We start from the raw sequence: 18,646 nt of genomic DNA, 5'->3' as shown, positions 1-18,646 counted from the left end.
CAAAGACGACAGGCGGGCGGCTCGGCCCACAGAAACCTACGTCCCCCAGGTCTGGAGGCCAGAGCGAGGCCTCCCTCCTCGGCGTGTGGACGGCGTCCTCTCCCCGTGACCCCACACGGTCGACCGCCCGCGCAGGTCTGTGCCCTGATCGCCTCTTCTCTAGAGGACGCCAGTCACATCAGCTGAGGGCCACCCTGACGATCTCCTCTGAACTCAGCCACCTCTTTGACGACCCTGCCTCTGAATACGGTCACGTTCTGGGCAACCGGGACTAGGTCTGCAAGGTACGGGTTTGGAGGTGACACAGCTCACCCAGTAACAGATGCTCTGAAGACGTCGGAGGCTGGGGTCATAAAGGGCGAACCGCTTGGCCCTGGGGCCCAGGCCACGCCCACCTGCAGAGGACACGAGGCCTCCGGCTTGGCCCACATCTTCACACGAGGTTGAGGCAGGTCCCAAGGACATCGGGGATCCCAGGACCAGCTCCCCAGCACCCCTGCTTCCCCCCATGGCACGTCCCGGTTCTACATGGCTGGGAGGGTGGGTGACACAGAGGACTCTCGGTGTGTGGCCACCCCCGCTTCTGTCTCCTTTTCTTCACGTGCTACCCTTCTCTCCCCACTCCCTGCCCACCCCAACTCTCTCCTTTCTTTGCAGACGACCGTCAGGTTTCGCAGACCCCGCGGGGAAGAGGGCAACCTCACGTCTACCTGCAGGCAGGGACCCGTCATCCGCAACCCCTGATCTGAACGGTCTCGCCTGAGTCAGGGGACCGGCTCTGTGCCCCGAGGAACACGGGCCAGCTGGGCCAGCACGGGCTGGTGGCTTCATCCGAAAACCAACAGGCATTACCATCCACTCCACCGGTGGACCCGATTCACGCCCCCTGCAGGCTGCCTCCCCTGAGCCCTGTGACTGGCACAGGACCGGGCACATGGAAGTTTCTCCACGGACACCCCCCCACCCCGACCGGGCGCCCCGGCAGTACTCTCGGAAGGCTCGCCGTGAATGTGACCTTTGGCCGTCTGGCCGGAGGTATGGTGCCCAGAAGTAGGAATGTGATAGGAATCTTGGCCAATCAGCCGGAAAAAGGAACGTTGTGTCTGGTCCTAAGTGCCTCACTTTAGGGACATTGGCACACCAGGACATCCCCAGGGACAGGACGGTAAGCCCTGGACATCAGCTTCGGGACGCATGGGTGAGGAACCAGAGGGGCTCAGCAGAAAAGCTAGGCGTGTCGCTCACTCAAACACTGGAAAGGCCGGCCTGAGGAGGGCGAGGGGGTGATTTTGTGCCTCTTCAGACGACAGAACACAACTGACAAAAGCAGATTGTACCTGACATTGAAAAGACCTTCTCGGGGCGCCTGGGTGGCTCGGTCGGTTACACCTCTGACTCCTGGTTTCGGCTCGTGTCCTGATCGCACGTTTCGTGGGGGGGCCCCACATCGGGCTCTGTGTTGACGGCGTGCAGTCTGCTTGGTGCCCCGTCTCCCTCTCTCCCTGCCCCTCCCCTGCTTGCGTTCTAGCAAAATAAATGAAAATAAGCTTAAGAAAAGAAAAGACCTTCTAACAGCCAAACCTGACCGGCGTTAGATGCGGCTGCTCCGGAGGTAGTGAGCTCTCCATCGCTGGGGGTATTCAAACAGAACTAGGACAGCTGTGGGTCAGGGACATCGCACAAGGTGAGCCGTTGGCCCTCTTGCTCCCTCGGGTTCTTCCCGTCTGATTGCTGCCGGCCTGGGCGGGCCCCAGGGAGAGACCGTGTGCTTCTTTTCTGTCTAAAAATGAATCCTTGCTTCTCATCATTTCTGTCGTGTTGCGTCCTACAGTAACAGCTGGTAGGAAATCACATTCGTACCTTCTCAGGAGCTCTCTTGAACTGCAGTGCAAATTAACTTCATGTGATCTAAAATATAAAAGGTCGCTTCTCCCACAAATTAAAAGCCGGGAGACGCTTGCCAAGCTCATGAGCACATCAAGTTCTGTAGGGACGTCGGGGGGAGGGCGAGGGCCTGCCGTCCGCCCCCTGCCACGTCCACGAGGAGGGCCCCGCGTCGCCCTCTCTCAAGGCCATCTGCCCGGTCACGACGTCCTCCCGGGCTGTGGCCTCTTCACCCTCGCGGCCTGCTTCTGCCGATCTGCTGGGCACTGAGCACTCAGGGCACACGGACCCCGTGCGGCCCATCTTCCCGGCTTCTTCCCACAGACCCTCCATCCCGTGTCGTGCAGGAAGGGGGCAGGGCCCCCCGAGGGGCCCTGGGTCTCCCCGCACCGCACCAGGGCAGAGGCCCCGCCCACCTTCCCACACATGAGACTCGAGAATGTGTCCCCACACCCAGACGGGTGCTTCTAAGGGTTGGACCCCAGCTCTGCAGGCGGGGGGAGCTCCCGGCTTCTCCGCTCCGCGCCCTCCGCCTCTCCTCCCCACCTCCCGTCACCAGGACAGAGCCGAGGTCTGTGCTGCACCGCGTCGGCCTTGGCTTGGCCCCACACGTCCAACAGGGCTCCGGGACGGGGGCTCCTCCCTCCGTCCCCACCCTGGGGCCTTGAGGCTCGGGGCTCAGCCCTAGAGACGGAGATGTCGAGGGGACGTGAGAACACGACCGTCTTGTTAGTGCCAGAACGTACAGCATCACACGTGGGTGCGAACAAGGTGAGGAAGGTTTTGAAATCCTAATTACTTGCTCCTCCGGAAGAAGTTAGGGAGATGTGGTCAGGCCAGGAAGATGGGCTTGGGGACAGTCAGTGGAGTCAGCTCTGCCTGATGAGGCCCCTGTCGACGCCAGCGGGACTGGAGAGAGGTGGCCGGACCCTCCAAGATGGAAACGCACCTCCCTCAACTGACAAGTCCGCGAGGGGCCGTCAGCGGAGGACTCTCTCTCACCTCTAGGCCTACGCACATACTGTGTCCCTTTCCGGAACTCTCTGCATGTCTTCACCTGAAGACCTACCCAATCATCAGGTCTATGCTGGGAGAGCGCTCTCTGGACCCTTCCCCCGGGAACCTCTACTCCCTGCCCCAGGAGCCCGCAGCCCCCATCACGGCACTAGACCCAAGCTGCTTGTTGGGGCGTCTGACCCCCCAACGAGGAGGTGAGCTCCTTGAAGGTGACTTCACCCTCCCTCCCCACAGCAGAGGGCCCGCGCCACGGTCCCTGTGCAAGTAAACACGGGTCAACGATGGGACACCACCTGCCCTGAGGGGCTGCACTCCTGCTCGGGCCGGTGGTGTAGCCACAGGATCCGTAACCCTCAGCGCCCCCTCAGTGCCCGGCCTTGCCGACAAGGACACTGCTGTGCAAAGGCAGCGAGGGACCCGCCCGGGGTTGTATGGCTCCTTCGAGGCCACACCGAGACCGACGGCCGAGCTTCCCTCACCCCAGACTCAGCACGGACGCCTCCCTGCCTCCGAGTCCCGGCTCCCGGAATGCCTCCCGACTGGGGGCTGGTTCTCCATGGCTGTGCCAGCGTCACCCCAGGGCCTCCCTCCCTCGGTTGCTACTCCCCGGGAGCCTAGCACACCCACAGACTTGCACACCAGCCGCCACGGCTCACTGCCAGAGCGACGGCCCCGTCATCAGAGCCTCTCTCTGGGGTTCGGAGTCACCCTGGCCTCACCCCGAGCTCCCAGGGGACACCTTGGCCTTGGACTTCCGATCCCCGGAAGGGCACCCCAGCCTCACCACCAGCCCTGCAGCCTGGTCGAACGCTCCCTGACCCAGCCAGCCGCCCCACCCCCGGCAGCCTGCTTAGTCAGGCTTAACCAGGGGGCTTCTCTCCATCCTGGTCCATGCAAAACGGCGCTTCGTGAACATTCTGCCAGCAGCCCCGTGTAGCAGGCGCTGTTACTTCTCCTCGTACGTTAGCGAGGATCCCCCCCCGTGTATCCCCTGTGTTTAGGAGAGTGGTCAGGGTATGCCGACAACATCGGCTTTCTGAATCCCGGGGTCGGGGCCCATGGACACCCCGCGTGCACCGAGGCCCCCAGCTGCCCCCACACACCTCCTCCCCTCTGCCCCTGACACCCACTGAGCCCGCCTGGCCAGCCGCGGCCCGCAGCCAGCCACCCCACCTCCCAAAGGCTGCGTTTCTGACATTGACGGTCCCGCAGGGGAGAGGCACTCAGACTCGGAGAGCATAACGAATCCAAAGAATCCTCATTACTCGTTCAACCTTCTGGCTGAAGCAGAGTTTACACCAGAGAGCAAGCCTGGTGAGGCAGTGGTGTACCAGAAGCTTCTCTCGAACACGGGGAGAACCTCAGGGTCTGAGGGTGGAAAGCAGTCGTAGGGACCATGACATGGGGGAGAAAGGAGGGCTGGGGGGAGCGGGTGCTCACTGGGGTCACGAAGCGACCCCCCCCACCTCTGCTTCTCAAACACCCCCCAGAACACAGGAGAAGTAGAGTGACACAGTCCGCAGGGTCAGCGAGCGGTGCCCTTTTCTCCTTTCTTTTCCAATGTTTATTTATCTTTGAGAGAGACAGGGAGACACAGAACGCGAAGCAGGCTCCAGGCTCTGAGCTGTCAGCACACAGCCCGACGCGGGGCTTGAACTCCGGACTGGAAGATCACGACCCGAGCCGAAGTCGGACGCTCGACTGACGGAGCCCCCCCGCCGGCACCCCAAAAAGAGGTGCTATTTTCTAACGAACGTATGAAGGAGGCATCGCACCCCGTCCAGACCCGGGCCTCGGGACTGCACGCGCTCCTTCGGGCCTGCCGGCCGCCACATCCGGGTCCCCCCGGCAAACCAGGGACTCGGGTCTGCCTTCCCCACGGGCCTTGCCGCTTGTCACCGCGCGGTTCTCCCCAAAGCCACGGGGAGAGGCCCTGGCCGCCGGCGGTCCCCGCGGAAGCCTTGGAGGCCGACTCCTCTGTCTCCCGGGCCACACGCTCCTGCAGCAAACCTCCAGGCCGAGTCGGGAATCCAGCCCCTTCCCCTGGCGTGAGCCGCCTTGACCCCTGCGCCAGGCGCCCGGCCTCATCCCCGGGCACCCCGCCGCTCCTGTCCCTACTGTCTGCTCTGCATGCTCCAGCCGGGTCAGTTTTTCTAGAGAGATCAGACAGGGTCAATCCCTTGCAAATCCCTGCCCGCCACCAGCTGCACGCGGAATTAAGCGAAGCCCTTCCCTGGGCCCGCGGCCGTACTCCCCTGGCCCTGGCCCTGTGCTCATTCATCTTGTCAGGGTCCTACAACTCCCCGGCCACACACTGCCTGCGGGAGTCCAGGGGTAGCCCCTAAAAACACATGTCCAGCCACAGAATTCCAGAAGCTGTGAAGGGACCTTATTTGGAGAAAGGGTCTTTGCAGCTGTAATTGAGTGCAGGATCCCGAGTCGGGCTCATCCCGGCTTGAGGGCGGGCCCTAAATCCAACGACAGGTGTCCTTACGAGAGAAAGGCAGAGGGAGGCCCGAGACCCAGAGACCCAGAGACCCAGAGACACGGGGAGAAGGCAGCCACGTGACTCCAGAAGCGGAGGCCAGGACAACCCAGGACGGTCAGCAGCAGGGGACGCTGGGAGAGGGGCCTGGAGCAGACCTTCCCAGCGAGTCTCCAGGGGAACCACCCAGGCCCCACATCCCGATCGGACTTCTGGCCTCCCGAACCGGGAGCGAGCAAGTTCCTGTTGTGCGAAGCTGCCCGTTTGTGCTCATCTCCTACAGCAGCCCCAGGAAACTAACACGCGGCTGCACGCTTCCTGCCTCAGACCCTTTGCACATGCTGGGCCCTCTGCCCAGAAGGCGTTTTCAGCCTGCACCCGGCTGACTTCTGCTCGGCCTTCAGGTCTCAGCTGAAATGTCACCCCCTCCTCCGACCATCCCCAACACCATCGCCCGCCTCCGCCTTGGCCCCTTCGGGGCGGGATCCCCACGTGTAACGGGCTCGTTTACCGCTCAGCCTCCCCGTCCCTCTGCCCCGTGGAAGACGAAGTCCGTGAAGGCTGTGCATTGTCTCTTTGTCCCAGGAGGCGCGGAGCCTGCACGTGCCTGGCAGAGCATGTGCTCGGCAACAGTGGGGACCAGGCAGACCGAACAGAAGTCCCCTCGCTCGGGACGAACAGTCTTCAGACTTCAGGCATCCACGCGTGGGAGCCACCCGTTCAGCCCGTGTGCATTCCTGCCTCTCTCAGCGCCCCCTCCCCTGAGAGATGCATTCGGCCCCAGCCCTTCCGGCCAGACGCGCCCCCTCTCTTGGCCGAATGAGCCCTGGGGACAGAGCACCAGCCTGGAGCACAGGGGCCCCATCGCCCCTCCCCAAATACCTGTCATCTGCGCGCTGCATTGTGAACGGTCCCCAAGCGCGAAGAGTAGATCAGATCCCAGGCTCGTTGCCCCGCGTCTCCGGGAGCTTTCTCGCAAACAGGGCTGTTTTTCTCTCGGCTGACTCGGGAAGGGAATATTGCAGCCTGGAGGCATTCAGAGATTAAAATGCTTTAATTAACTTTGAGTGACCGACGTTTGCAAGGCCTCTGTAGATGAAAGCCCCGCGGACCCTACTGTGCGACTTCACAAGCAAAATAACAATCCGTGGAATGGGCTGAAAACACGCAGGGAGAGCCAGACCCCCCGCGGTCCTCCTGGGAAACCAGAGACGCTTCCTGCCCACGGAGGGGTTGAAGTTGTGGGGGGGACATCATCTTGGGAGGGGGTCTGTCTTTATGTTCACACCGTCCTCCCTGACTCCCTCTTCCCTTCCTGATCTACCCGCCAGGCTGGGACACGCGAGCACCAGATGTGCTCATTACGTAGCGGCTCAACGCGGGGCCTGGTCTCCACCCTGTGCAGTCATCCCCCCCCCCCCCCCCGCCCCAAGCTGCTTCGGCACCCCTCCATCCCGTATCGTGGGCTGCGTCCCTCCCACTGCAGCGCCCGGAGACTTCCCCGGGGCCCCGAGTCCAACGCGGCCCCCCTGACTCCCCCTCATCAGGCTCAGCAGCCATTGCGCGCGGGTGTGGACACATGGCTTCCTTGTCTGTTCTCTCTCGAACTCGACAGCCGCTCTGCCCAGGCGGGGCCTCTGTGGTCTCTCGGCGCCCGGCACAGCCCCCCCAACTCCCCGCCCTGATGGACGAGGATGGACAGGAGGGGGCGGGCCGGCACAGGGAGGGCAGCAACCCCCCCCCCCCGTGGCCGTGTGGCCCGGTGCCACCGCACACCGGACGGCCAGGGCTCCAGGTGGCAAAGTGCCTTCCAAGGCAGGCATGGTGGTTGTTCCCACCATAGGTAGGATCCACATCCCCTCCCCTGTGGTCTGCGCCATCCCATGTCTCCCTGTGGCCAGTGGGATGCGGGGTGGGGGGGGCGGGGGGGTCACAACCACTCCGTACTTGGGCCTAGAGAGGCCCCCACAGCTTCTGCCTGTGTCCCCTGGAAGGCTGCCCCCAGGCGACCCTGCAAGGGAGCCGGTCTGGCCTTCCACAGGCAGAGGCCCCGTGTGGGGGAGAGCGGGCCCAGCGGCAGGGCCAGCCCCTAGGACAGGCACCAGACTCAGCTGCTGAGCGCGTGGGCCTGGCCACGCCAGTGGGGACCCGGCCCACAACCACGGGAGCACGTGCAGAGCCCCGGCCCCGACTCGCGCCCCAGGCGGTTCTCAGCCCGGCCAACCCCCAAGGGCTCCCCAGGGCCCTTCTCCGGCAGCACCCTCCCAAGCTCTCCCGACTTTGACCCTGGTGGGCACAACCTCGAGCTGCCTTGGGACCAGGAGCAAGGCTGGCCGGCCCCCTCACCACCTCCTCCTCGACCGTGAGCCAAACAGGAGGTGTCTCTCGGGTTCCTCTCAGCGTCCTGGAGGGCGGCCCTGTTCTGCTGTCTTACGACAGTGGCACACCCAGCCTGTAGTGCCTTTGCTCTGAAATTCGCCCCCGGGGAGTTTCCCAGAAGCCACAGCGCTGTTCCTCCAGGACGCAGGCCCCAGCCCTCTCCAGAAGGCTCTGGGCCCTCCTTTCCCTTCTCGGCAGCCCTACGGCCAGGCGCTGGCCTCGACCCACCCCCAGATCTGGCCTGGTCTCTGCCACTCCCCAGCCACTGGGGCCCGCACCCCCACCGTCCCCCACCACCCGCCGTCTCCACCGCCGCCGCCTGATGGCTCCGTGGCCAAAGCGTCCAGGAGGGCTCTCTCTCCGCACAGCGTGCTGTTGTGGATTAAAGGCAGCTGCAGATTCCTGGCGCCCTGCGGCTGACAGGCAGCCTACGCCCGCTCCTCTGTGCTCCTGTGAGCACAGGGGACTCAGGCTCATGACCTGTGGCCACAGCAACCAAAAGGTGGAGGCGACCCCAGCATCCGTGGACAGACGAACAAACCGGGCCCAGCCCAGCCTCACACCTGCTGCGGCGTGGATGAGCCCTAGGACACTGCAGACCGCGGGACCCCACTTGCGTGGGGCCCCTGGAGTTGTCAGCTCACAGACGCAGAGAGCGGGCAGTGGGGAAGCGGCCGGGGGGTGTGTGATGGGGACAGACACTGTCGCGGGTGAAGGAGAGCTTTCAGGTGCAGACGGTGGTGACGCGTGAGTGTAATTAACGCCACGAGACTGTACGTGTAAAAATGGTTAAACCGGTAAGTATTACATTCTGTGTGTTTCACCACAATTAAAACACCGAGGGAGGGTCACCTGGGTGGCTCGGTCGGTCGAGCGTCCGACTTCGGCTCAGGTCACGATCTCGCAGTCCGTGAGTTCGAGCCCCGCGTCGGGCTCTGTGCTGACAGCTCGGAGCCTGGAGCCTGCTTCCTATTCTGTGTCTCCCTCGCTCTCTGCCCCTCCCCCGCTCATGTTCTGCCTCTCTCTCTCTAAAAAATAAATAAACATTAAAAACATTAAAAAAAAAAACAGAGAAAGAGTAGGGAGCAGGATGTCCACGGGCAGCCTCTGCCCCTTGCCTCTCAGGACACGGGCTCAGGGAGCCCTGAGCTGCCACGTAGGAGGTCCAGCCACCCCCAGGGGCTGAACCCCAGTGGACAGTCCCGGCCGAGCCCAGCCCGAATCCCGACCCACAACACCGTGAGCTCCAGCAGAGCGGCTGGTGGGATGGCCTGTCATGCAGCGTGGATGCCGGGAACACAGGGTGAGACAGACGGTCAAGGCGCTGACCCAGGACAAGGCAGGACCCTCCCCCTGTACCCACAGCATGCTGGGAGCTGGGGACGTTCAGATGAGTCAGCAACACAGCCTGCCCTGCGGGGCTCACGGACGGAGGGGACACATACAGGTCACCAGGCAGCGATCACATAATGTCCTTGGGGGAGCGATGATGGAAACGCAGGACAGCACGGGAGCCCAGAGGGGGGACCGCCCCCCCCAGTTGGAGGGAAATGCATGAAGGCAAACCCTCGATGGCGCTCACCCCTCCCCTGTCTCGCTCCGCCTCGATGGGGTTCCCCGAAGTCCCCTCCCAGGACAGCACTGCTGCTCAGAGCCTGCTCTTGGGGCCTGTGTCTTGGGGGGGACCTCCCGCCACCATGTCTTCCCCAGAACGGTCCTGACACTTGCCCGGCACAGGCAGGTGCAGGGCTCCAGGTATGGGCTTCAGCCGGGCCCACAGTCAGCTCCACAGCAGGGCAGCTGTGTGACCTCAGACACGTCACCCAACCTCTCTGAGCCTCTATGTCCTCCCCGGGCACAGGGGTCCTAGTTCCCACCCCTCCCCGGGCGGCTGCAAGGTGTTTACAGGTGATGTCTGCACACAGAGCGCTTGGCTCCTGGGTCATCACCAGTGTCTTCCTGTCTGGCCCGCGCTCTGCCCCGGTGCGCTGTGCCGTGTCCCCTCCCTGGGCCTCAGTTTCCTCCACTGTTCAGCTAAGGGCCCGGCCTGTCCCCGAGACCCCCTGAGCTCTTAGAACACAGCGTGCTGGTTCTTGTTCAGGAAATGAGGCCGCAAGGAACGCCTCCACTCTGGGTCAGGTTTCTCTTCTGGAAGGGATAGACCTCCCCCCACCTCGCCTGCTCTGGGCCCTGACGTCAGAGACAGTGCACGTCCTGGCTGTCAGCGCCCGGCCCGGCTGGCAGCCTCTGGGGGTGGGGGCCTCGCCTGTCCCCCCTCTACCTCAGTCACTACCTTTGTGGCCTGGGCCCTCCAGCTGCACCCGGAACTCTCCCTTCCTTCCACGGCACACTTGCCTGCCTGCTACCAGAGGACCTCGGACCACTGCCCACCCCACCCCCCCCACCGCCCCAGGTACCAGCCCTGGGGCCTGCAGAGCCCAGGCGGCTGGGTCACAGCACCGGGAGGAGGAACCTGCCAGGACGTCTGATCCCAGCACAGGAAACAACAAACCGCCAGGCCCCGCTCAGCCTGGGTGGGCATCCCTCACAGCTGCCCAGAGAGAGAGAGAGATCCCGGCTCTGGGCGGTGACCCGGCCTGCCTTTCCTGTGACCACGGTGTCCCTGTGCACAAGTCACGGGTGGGGCGGGGGCACTCACGGAGCTCGCGAAGCCCACCCCCGGTCTGTGGCTCAGGGAGGTGGGTGCCTCTGGGGTTCTCCCGAGGTGACGAGTCCAGGAAAGCAGGTCACCCCAATTCACGCGGGACTGGTTACTTGACCACAGGCGGCCACCATCGGAGCTGAGACCAGAGCCAGGTCTCCAGACCCTCGGCTCAGGGCCCCTCCCCCCAGCCCCCCAGGCTGCCACCCCCTCCCCGGGCAGGAAGGAGCCTGGATGTTCGGAGAAGCGCAAGGGGGCCCCGGGCAGGAGTGGCCGACCCCTAATGAAGCCATCTCACCGCCGTAACAAAGACCTCGTGTGCCTCCAACGACACTTAGCAAATCCAGGCACAAATAAATAACCCAAGTCAAATTGAATTAACCTTCAACTGATCAGCACAGCTAAACAAATTATCCCGAGGCCGAACGAGATTAAAAGGCCTGGCGCAGACTGGGGTCGTGCGGCGGGAGGGTTCATTGGGTTTAACGAGTTTAAGCCCAACCCCTGTGTTCTTTTCTCTGGTTCCAGGGCACCGTGCTCCCAGAGTGCAGCCTTTCGGGGGGCCGTGGCCCCTGGGGGGCTGCAGAGGGAAACCAGAGTGGGAGATGTCCCCTAGTGTGCAAGAGGCTGCTGCCAGCCCTGCCTCCCTCCGCTCACTAGAGGGCAGGAGAGGTTCTTCTGACCCTCCATGGGGAGGCAGGAGCCAGGAAGGTGAGCGGCCCGCCTTCGAATGCCCCAGGCACCGCTGCACCCCCAGAGCCCCGGGAGTGGGTACACATGCGGTCCGTCCACACCTGGGCACGCGATTCAGCCTTAAAAACGAAGGAAGTTCTGGCACCTGTCCACCATAGGCGGACCCTGCCGACACCGTGGTGAGGGACACAAGCCGACACGGGAGGACACGCACTGGGACCCACTCCCACGAGGTCCTGGGGTCGTCAGACTCACTGACACGGGAGGACGCGCGCTGGGACCCACCCCCACGAGGCCCCGGGGTCGTCAGACTCACGGACACGGGAGGACGCGCACTGGGACCCACTCCCACGAGGTCCCGGGGTCGTCAGACTCACGGACATGGGAGGACGAGCACTGGGACCCACTCCCATGAGGCCCCGGGTCGTCAGACTCAGGGACACGGAGTAGACGGCGGGGCCGGGTCTGGGGGAGCAAGTGGGGGTCTGTGTGTAACGGGACAGAGTCTCAGTGTGGGGAGATGGGACGTTCTGGAGCCAGACAGTGGGGCGGCCGCACAGCGGCGTGAATGTGCTCGGTGCCCCTGAGCTGCTCACTTAGAAGTGGTTGAAATGGTAAGTTTTAGATTTATTTTACCACAATTAAAAATTACCAAAAAACAGTGTGTGGCCCGTGAGCCAAGAAAGACAGGTGGGTAAGAGCGAAGGCAGCAGGAGGCCAGGGGCCGCGGGGGCTTGTCCTCTGGGGACCGAGGGCATGGTGGGGCCGTGGGGAGGGGGACCGTGGGGGAGACGCCGCAGGCAGGGGCTCTGGCGAGGCGGGGGCGGCAGTGACCGATGAGCACGGAGAGGGGGAACGGGAGCAGGGCTGACCCCGTAGGGCGCTGGGTCCCCTGAACCTCCACCTACACACCTGGGTACCTGATCCCTTTTCCCTGTGGCTACCAGGAAGGTCAAGGCTAATCTTGAGGCCCAATAATCGTGACCGTGGGGAAGGCAGAGGCCAGCGTGCACCCACTTTGCTTTCATTATGGCCGTGACTGTCCAGTGCAGCTTACGATTCCTGCTCCTGATTTCGGATGCTGACGGTTCGGCCTGAATTTTAACCCTACCAACTGTGCGCACCTGACGCCCCCTGGAGGCTCACAGCGGGCCTGCGCCCTCTCGCTACCCTTACCGCCCGGTGGCACCGGGTCTGGCCCTCAGGACGGGCTCCGTGGGTGCCCGTGACATAAATTACACCTTCAAGACCTTTGTTATTAGGTGACTGTACCGCTGGGGAAGAGAGACATCCAGATGAGAGAGAGACAGGCAGACAGAGACAGAGAGAAGGGGAGCAAGAGATCCAGACGGAAACAGAGACAGAGTGACAGAGAGGGAGGTGGCTCCCGGCAGGATCAAGGGCGCGTGGGCGGGAAACGCCTGAGGAAGCAGCGGCCCCTCATCCCCCGTGGGGAGCGAGGACGAGGACGACAGGACAGGACGACCTCACATCCTTTACTCACACAGGCTCCGCGGGCCAGAGCGTTCTGTGGCCTCTGCTGCCCCCTAGTGGTGCTAACCGGTAGCACAGGCTCCCCCCCACGGCCTTCCCCGGGTCTGGGGTGGCAGCCCTCCCTCCCGCCCTTTCCCTGCCAACAAGCGACCCAAACCCCCTGCCGGATTCAACTCGGGGCTGCGGGTGCGTCTACAGGACGCAGGTTTCCCTGCTACGAGGGCCGGAAGTACACATCCCTCCCCGCCTTCTTTCCCGGCTATAAGAACAAAAATGCTGGCGATAAGAGTACGAAGGGCACATCCGTATGTGAAGGTGGGAAGTCCCACCCAATCTACACCCGCTGCCGTCCCAGAATGACCTCCAGGACAGTGTCACGCTGGGCCCTGTGTGTCCGGGGCCTCTGGGGCCGCCGCACCCTGTCCTCCCCCACGGCTGCGTTCCTAGGGACCCCTTCCTCCTCGCAGCCCCCTTCGAAATGACTACCTGCCCTGTCCTTGGGGGTGGCGGCGTGCCTGCGTCACCTGACGCTCCTGCACCCGCAGCTATGGGCCCCTTTTCTGTCTCGTCTCTGCATCCAGAGAGCCCGCCGACCAGCTCCGAGCAGGAGGTGCTCATCAGGACCACAACACCTGTCTCTCCTGCACAGATAGGTGGACGGGGTGGACAGACACATGGATGGGTGGGCAGGTGGTCAGATGGACAGACGGGTGGGCAGATGGACAGACAGGTGGGCAGATGGACAGATGGATGAACAGGTGGATGGATGGGTGGGCAGATGGACAAATGGACAGGTGGGCAGATGGACAGATGGGCGAACAAACAGACGGGTGGACAGGTGGACAGACACACGGATGGGTGGACAGGCAGACGAATGGATGGCTGGACGGGCAGACCGATGGACAGATGGGTGGACAGACGCACGGACAGGTGGACAGGCAGACAGATGGATGGACAGGTGGTCAGATGGACCGATGAGTGGACAGATGGACAGGTGGACAGGTGAACAACTGGGCAGATGGATGGATGAGTGGACAGATGGACAGGTGGACAGATGGACGGGTGAGGAGATGGACAGACGGGTGGGCAGATGGGTGGACAGATGGACAGATGGGTGGGCAGATGGGCGGATTGGTGGACGGATGGACGGGTGGGCAGATGGACAGATGGTGGATGGATGGGTGGGCAGATGGATAGACAAATGGACAGGTGGGCAGATGGACAGATGGGCGAACAAACAGACGGGTGGACAGGTGGACAGACACACGGATGGGTGGACAGGCAGATGAATAGATGGATGGACGGGCAGACCGATGGACAGATGGGTGGACAGACGCATGGACAGGTGGACAGGGAGACGGATGGACAGGTGGTCAGATGGACCGATGAGTGGACAGATGGACAGGTGGACAGGTGAACAACTGGGAAGATGGATGGACGAGTGGACAGATGGACAGGTGGACAGAGGGACAGGTGAGGAGATGGACAGACAGGTGGGCACATGGGTGGACGGATGGACAGACGGGCGGGTGACGACAGTACTCTCAGAGCACAAGGAGGCGGACACCAGAGCTGTGTGGGTGGCACTACCTGGGCGGGACACAGCAGCGCGGGCGTGGGCGGGAGCCCAGTGCACCAGAGCTCTAAGTTCGCCAAGCGGGAGCCCGCCCTGGGCCCGAGGTGGGATTCTCCGTCAGCGCCGCCGGCCGGGGGTGGCGTCTGTCTGCCCGGATTATTTACTCACTCTTTTTTACGTGCAGCCCCTGAAGTCCCCGCTCGAGGCACGGTTTCACGCGCGCAGACAAATGCAGTCACGGAAGCACGGCCGCGGTCAAGTCACAGAAGTCCCACCGTCCCCCCCCCCCGGAGCCAGAGCTGCCCCTGACCCCCAGCTCTGCAACCACTGATCTGCTTCCTGTGCCTGGAACCCGGCCTTTCCCGGAACACCGGATGCGTGCAGTCACCTGCCGTGGAGACTTTGTGCTTGGCTTCTCTCACTCGGCGCCCGGCCTCTGAGATCCCTCGGTGCTCTGCACGTACCGCTAAGCAGTTTACTCCTTCTGAACACAGGGGAGCGTCCCATCACCACCCGGCACCACTTTGTGGGTTCGGGGAAACATTCGGGTTGCTTCCACTCTACAGAAAGCCTCTGTCAACGGTCCTGTGCCGGTTGTGTGAACCAAGCCTCATTTCTCCTGGCTGAGCTCCTAGGGACGGCCCTGTGTGGTCACGTGGCAGGTGTATGTTTGTGTGTTTATAAGCCTCCGCGAACCTGCCTCCCAGGGGCCCCGAACCGTCCTGCGTTCCCACCAGCAGGGCAGGAATGTTCCAGGGTGTTGCGGGTCCTTCTCCACCGTGCCTTCGGGGCTTGTTTGGTCTCGAACAGTCTAGTAGGACTTAGTAACATCTCGCTGCGGTGATCAGTTCCTCTTGGACACACAAAACCACAGACACCTGGATGCAAACATCCTCAGAACGCCGAGTCCAGCCTCCCAAAGGAACGCAGACAGCGCTGGCACAAGTCCCGGCCCCAGTGACCGCCTGGTCTCAATTCCTCCAAAGGAAGCACACTGAGCACCGCCCGCGGGAGGCCCCGGCGTTCCTGGAAAGCTCCAGTGGTCAGAAAGTCCTCGAGCCGTGACCCATGTGCCTTCTTGGAGCCTCCACGTGGTACGGCCCCCAGACACAGGACAGCTGGGCAAAGCGAGGCCGCCTCCCGCCTTCCCAGCCCGTTCTGCCCCGTCCCTGCCGGGACAGAATCTGCTCAGGCCCTCCCTGCCAGTGCTCCTCTGGGCTGCCTCTTCCTCTGCGGACCCTCCCCGCTCCCCGTGCTGCGTGAGCTAAGAGTGGGTGGGAGGCACCTGGGGGCCACCTGGCCAATTTGCCCATTTAACAGATGAGGGTTTATAGGTGGAGGCCCAGGGAGGGGAAGGGAGTTGTCTAAGGCCACAGGTTAGTGCCAGAGCCCCGGGGCAGGGCTCGAGTTCCCTGGCTCCATCCTGCCCCTCTGCCCCCTCCCGCTCCGCGCCCACCCGGGCCCCTCAATCCGAAGCTTCGCACGCCAACTTGAATTTGATCCGATTCAACAAGCACGTTTTCGGGCCCCCTGACGCGCAGCACTGGTGGGAGCAAGGACGAGCCTCCGTGCACGCTGGCAAGATTGGCCGCGGGTTCAACGCGGGGCGACGAGACCGCGTCTTCGCCAGGGGAAATAACTTCTTAAAATATTGAAAGAAAGGCTTTCAGAAATTGTACATGGATTAAGGTTTCATTTATTAAAGAACTAAACAAACATGTGCCAGGCAGTTTTCCGGATTTCTAATGAGGGCGGAAAGGCTTGCTCCTCGAACGAAAACGTTGCGATATCTGAGCTCGACTCAGTTCGGCAGAAAACAAAGCGACGTGCTGAACTCTCGGTTCCGTGCCGTGATGGAATCGGGTCCAAAAACAAGGGATTTTCTTTGTGTTTACTGTGCGGTGTTAAATGAAAACACTCCCTTCGACACGAAACTCCAAAGCTGGGGACTTCCTTAGGCCAGACAGCCCCTGCCGGCCCTGGCTGAGCCGAGGCTACACCCAACAGGGAACACCACCGGCCTCTGCAGGAAAATAATGATTTTACTTCTTACCCTGTGCTGCAGGCATTTCAGAAATGGTCTTTAAATGCTCCCTGGGAAGAAGATTTATTCCCTTTCCAAAGGAACCGCTCCCTAGATCCTTATAAACTGGACTCAGTTTTAATGGTATTCATTAATTTCCCTTGGGAAAAATTTGAATTTCACACAGACCCGGGGCTTTGTTTTTGTAATAAAATATATGCGATTTTCAATTGGCTGCCTTTAATCTTTTTTTCTCCAAAGGCCTCAGCGGCATGTTTCTTATATCCTGCCTCCACTTGGATAATCCTGGTTTGGAAAAAATTAATTGTTCATTGTTTTTCTAGATAACCGGGTGCCGCTGAAGGTAATTTCCGTCTTATAGAGAGCCCTAATTAGAATCGCTTCTATTTCTGTGCTGTTTGTTCAAGGGTGTCTGTGACCGTCGTGCTAGGGACACTGTGCCGTACCGGCAACGGCCCCGGGTCGCCGTCGGGCCTCCCAGCTGGGGCACCGAGAGGGCAGCGATAAGCTGGGGTTGAATGCCAGGGCCCACTGGGCAGAGCGTCCCCAGCCGTGGCTGCAAGGCCGCCAAACGGAGAAAGGGCCACAGACAGCCTTGAAGGTGGCCGTGCTCACGTGCCTGTACATTGGTGTCTTGACAAGCCACGGCCAGCTTCTCCGCCACCTCGGCCTTTCTCCGGGAATGGGATCGTGGCACGAGGGCCTCACGGCCCCGGCGTCGACAAAGCCCGCGTAGATATCCCCAGACCTGTCTCAGGAGGCGTCAGGGGACCGGGGAGATGGGCTAACGCTGTCACCCTTCCGCGTCAGCGCCCCCCAAGCACCAGCAGTGCGGGGAGCTCGGAGCCACTGACCACGTGAGGTGCCGTGGATGTGGTGTCGCCAGCTGATTCCAGTGATCCGTGAAGGGAAGGAAACCTTGCACACCTGTGCGTGTCAGGCCCTGCCCCGGGCCCTCCTGCCACGGGGCCTCGTTTCGGCCTCCCAATGACTGGCACGTCTGGAAGGAACGAAACCCTGCCACGCGTGGACGAGCCTTCACAGCACGGCGCTGGGCAAAAGGAGCCGGCTGTGAAATGCCACGTGGAGTACGAGTCCCCCTTGCGGGAAATGTCCCACGCGGCCAGTCTGCGGGAACACAAAGTAGGTGAGTGGTTTCCAGGGGCGGGTTCTAGGTGTTTCATGACCTCCAAGATGATTTCTTCTTTGATGCGCATCGCTGGGAAGTATTTTCTAACTCTCGAGCACACGGGGAGCTGTTTTTACATTAACTGCTTTTCAAACAGTGACTGGTGCAAGGACGGGCACGTGAGCCAGGCTGGGGATTTCACTGGCACGCAGGGACGGCAGCCTCGGAGCCGTCCACGGAGCCCATCTGTTCCCCTTGGGGGCAAGAGACGGTTTCACATGGCGTCTGCCACCTGCCTGAAGGAATCCTAACGGACACATCCGCCCTCTGCGTCCCCGGGCCCTCGTGGGAGACTGGCCGAGACCGTGAGAGGAACAGTCATCTATACTGATAACACGGCTCCACCTACGACCACGTCTCCCCAGAACCCGGAGGCTCTGCGGGACCCTTGCTCGGGCGGACCCTGGGGGCAGCAGGTTGGAGAGCCTCCCGTAGGTTCAAGGGTGGCCAGAAGCACCTCACCTCAAACGAGAGGCCCTCTGAGTCCCAAAGACTGGTGCGCACTGAGGCTGTTCCTCGCCCGGCATGGAGCAGCGGGATGGTACTTACTTAAGGATGGGAGAACAGGTGGTTAATAATAAACGAGAGGGGCGCCTGGGTGGCTTGGTCAGTGGCTTGACCGTCCGACTTCGGCTCAGGTCATGATCTCACGGTCCGTGAGTTTGAGCCCCGCGTCGGGCTCTGTGCTGGCGGCTCAGAGCCTGGAGCCTGTTTCCGATTCTGTGTCTCCCTCTCTCTCTGCCCCTCCCCTGTTCATGCTCTGTCTCTCTGTGTCTCAAAAATAAATAAACGTTAAAAAAATTTTAAAAAAAATAACGAGATAAATAATACGTAAATATATAAAGATAAAGTCATAGCTAACTTCATAAAGCTCCAGGGGATCTGTGCACACGATCCTCGCTCAATCCTAGGAGGCAGGCACAAGTGTCAGCTCCATTTTTAAGCTGAGAAACTGAGGCGGACAGGGAAAGTTGCTCAAAAGCACAAAGTGAGTAAGGGCCAAGGAGGCAGACTCTGCGGCCCGAGGTCTTACCCATTCCGGGGTCCTGAGCGTGGACAGTTCAGGACCTCGTGCCGGCAGGCTGCGGAGGGAGCAGAATCATCCTAACACTGAAAGTTTCACTAATGAATTGACCCTTTACAAAACTGGGCTCCACTTAAATACCCCTCCCAGTGTGGTTCCCGAACCCCTCTGTCTCCCCCAACTCTCTCTCACGCACACG

The sequence above is a fragment of the Panthera leo genome, chromosome E3 (genome assembly GCF_018350215.1).
Source record: "Panthera leo isolate Ple1 chromosome E3, P.leo_Ple1_pat1.1, whole genome shotgun sequence".
NCBI lineage: Eukaryota > Metazoa > Chordata > Mammalia > Carnivora > Felidae > Panthera > Panthera leo.
This window is presented reverse-complemented; position numbering follows the sequence as displayed.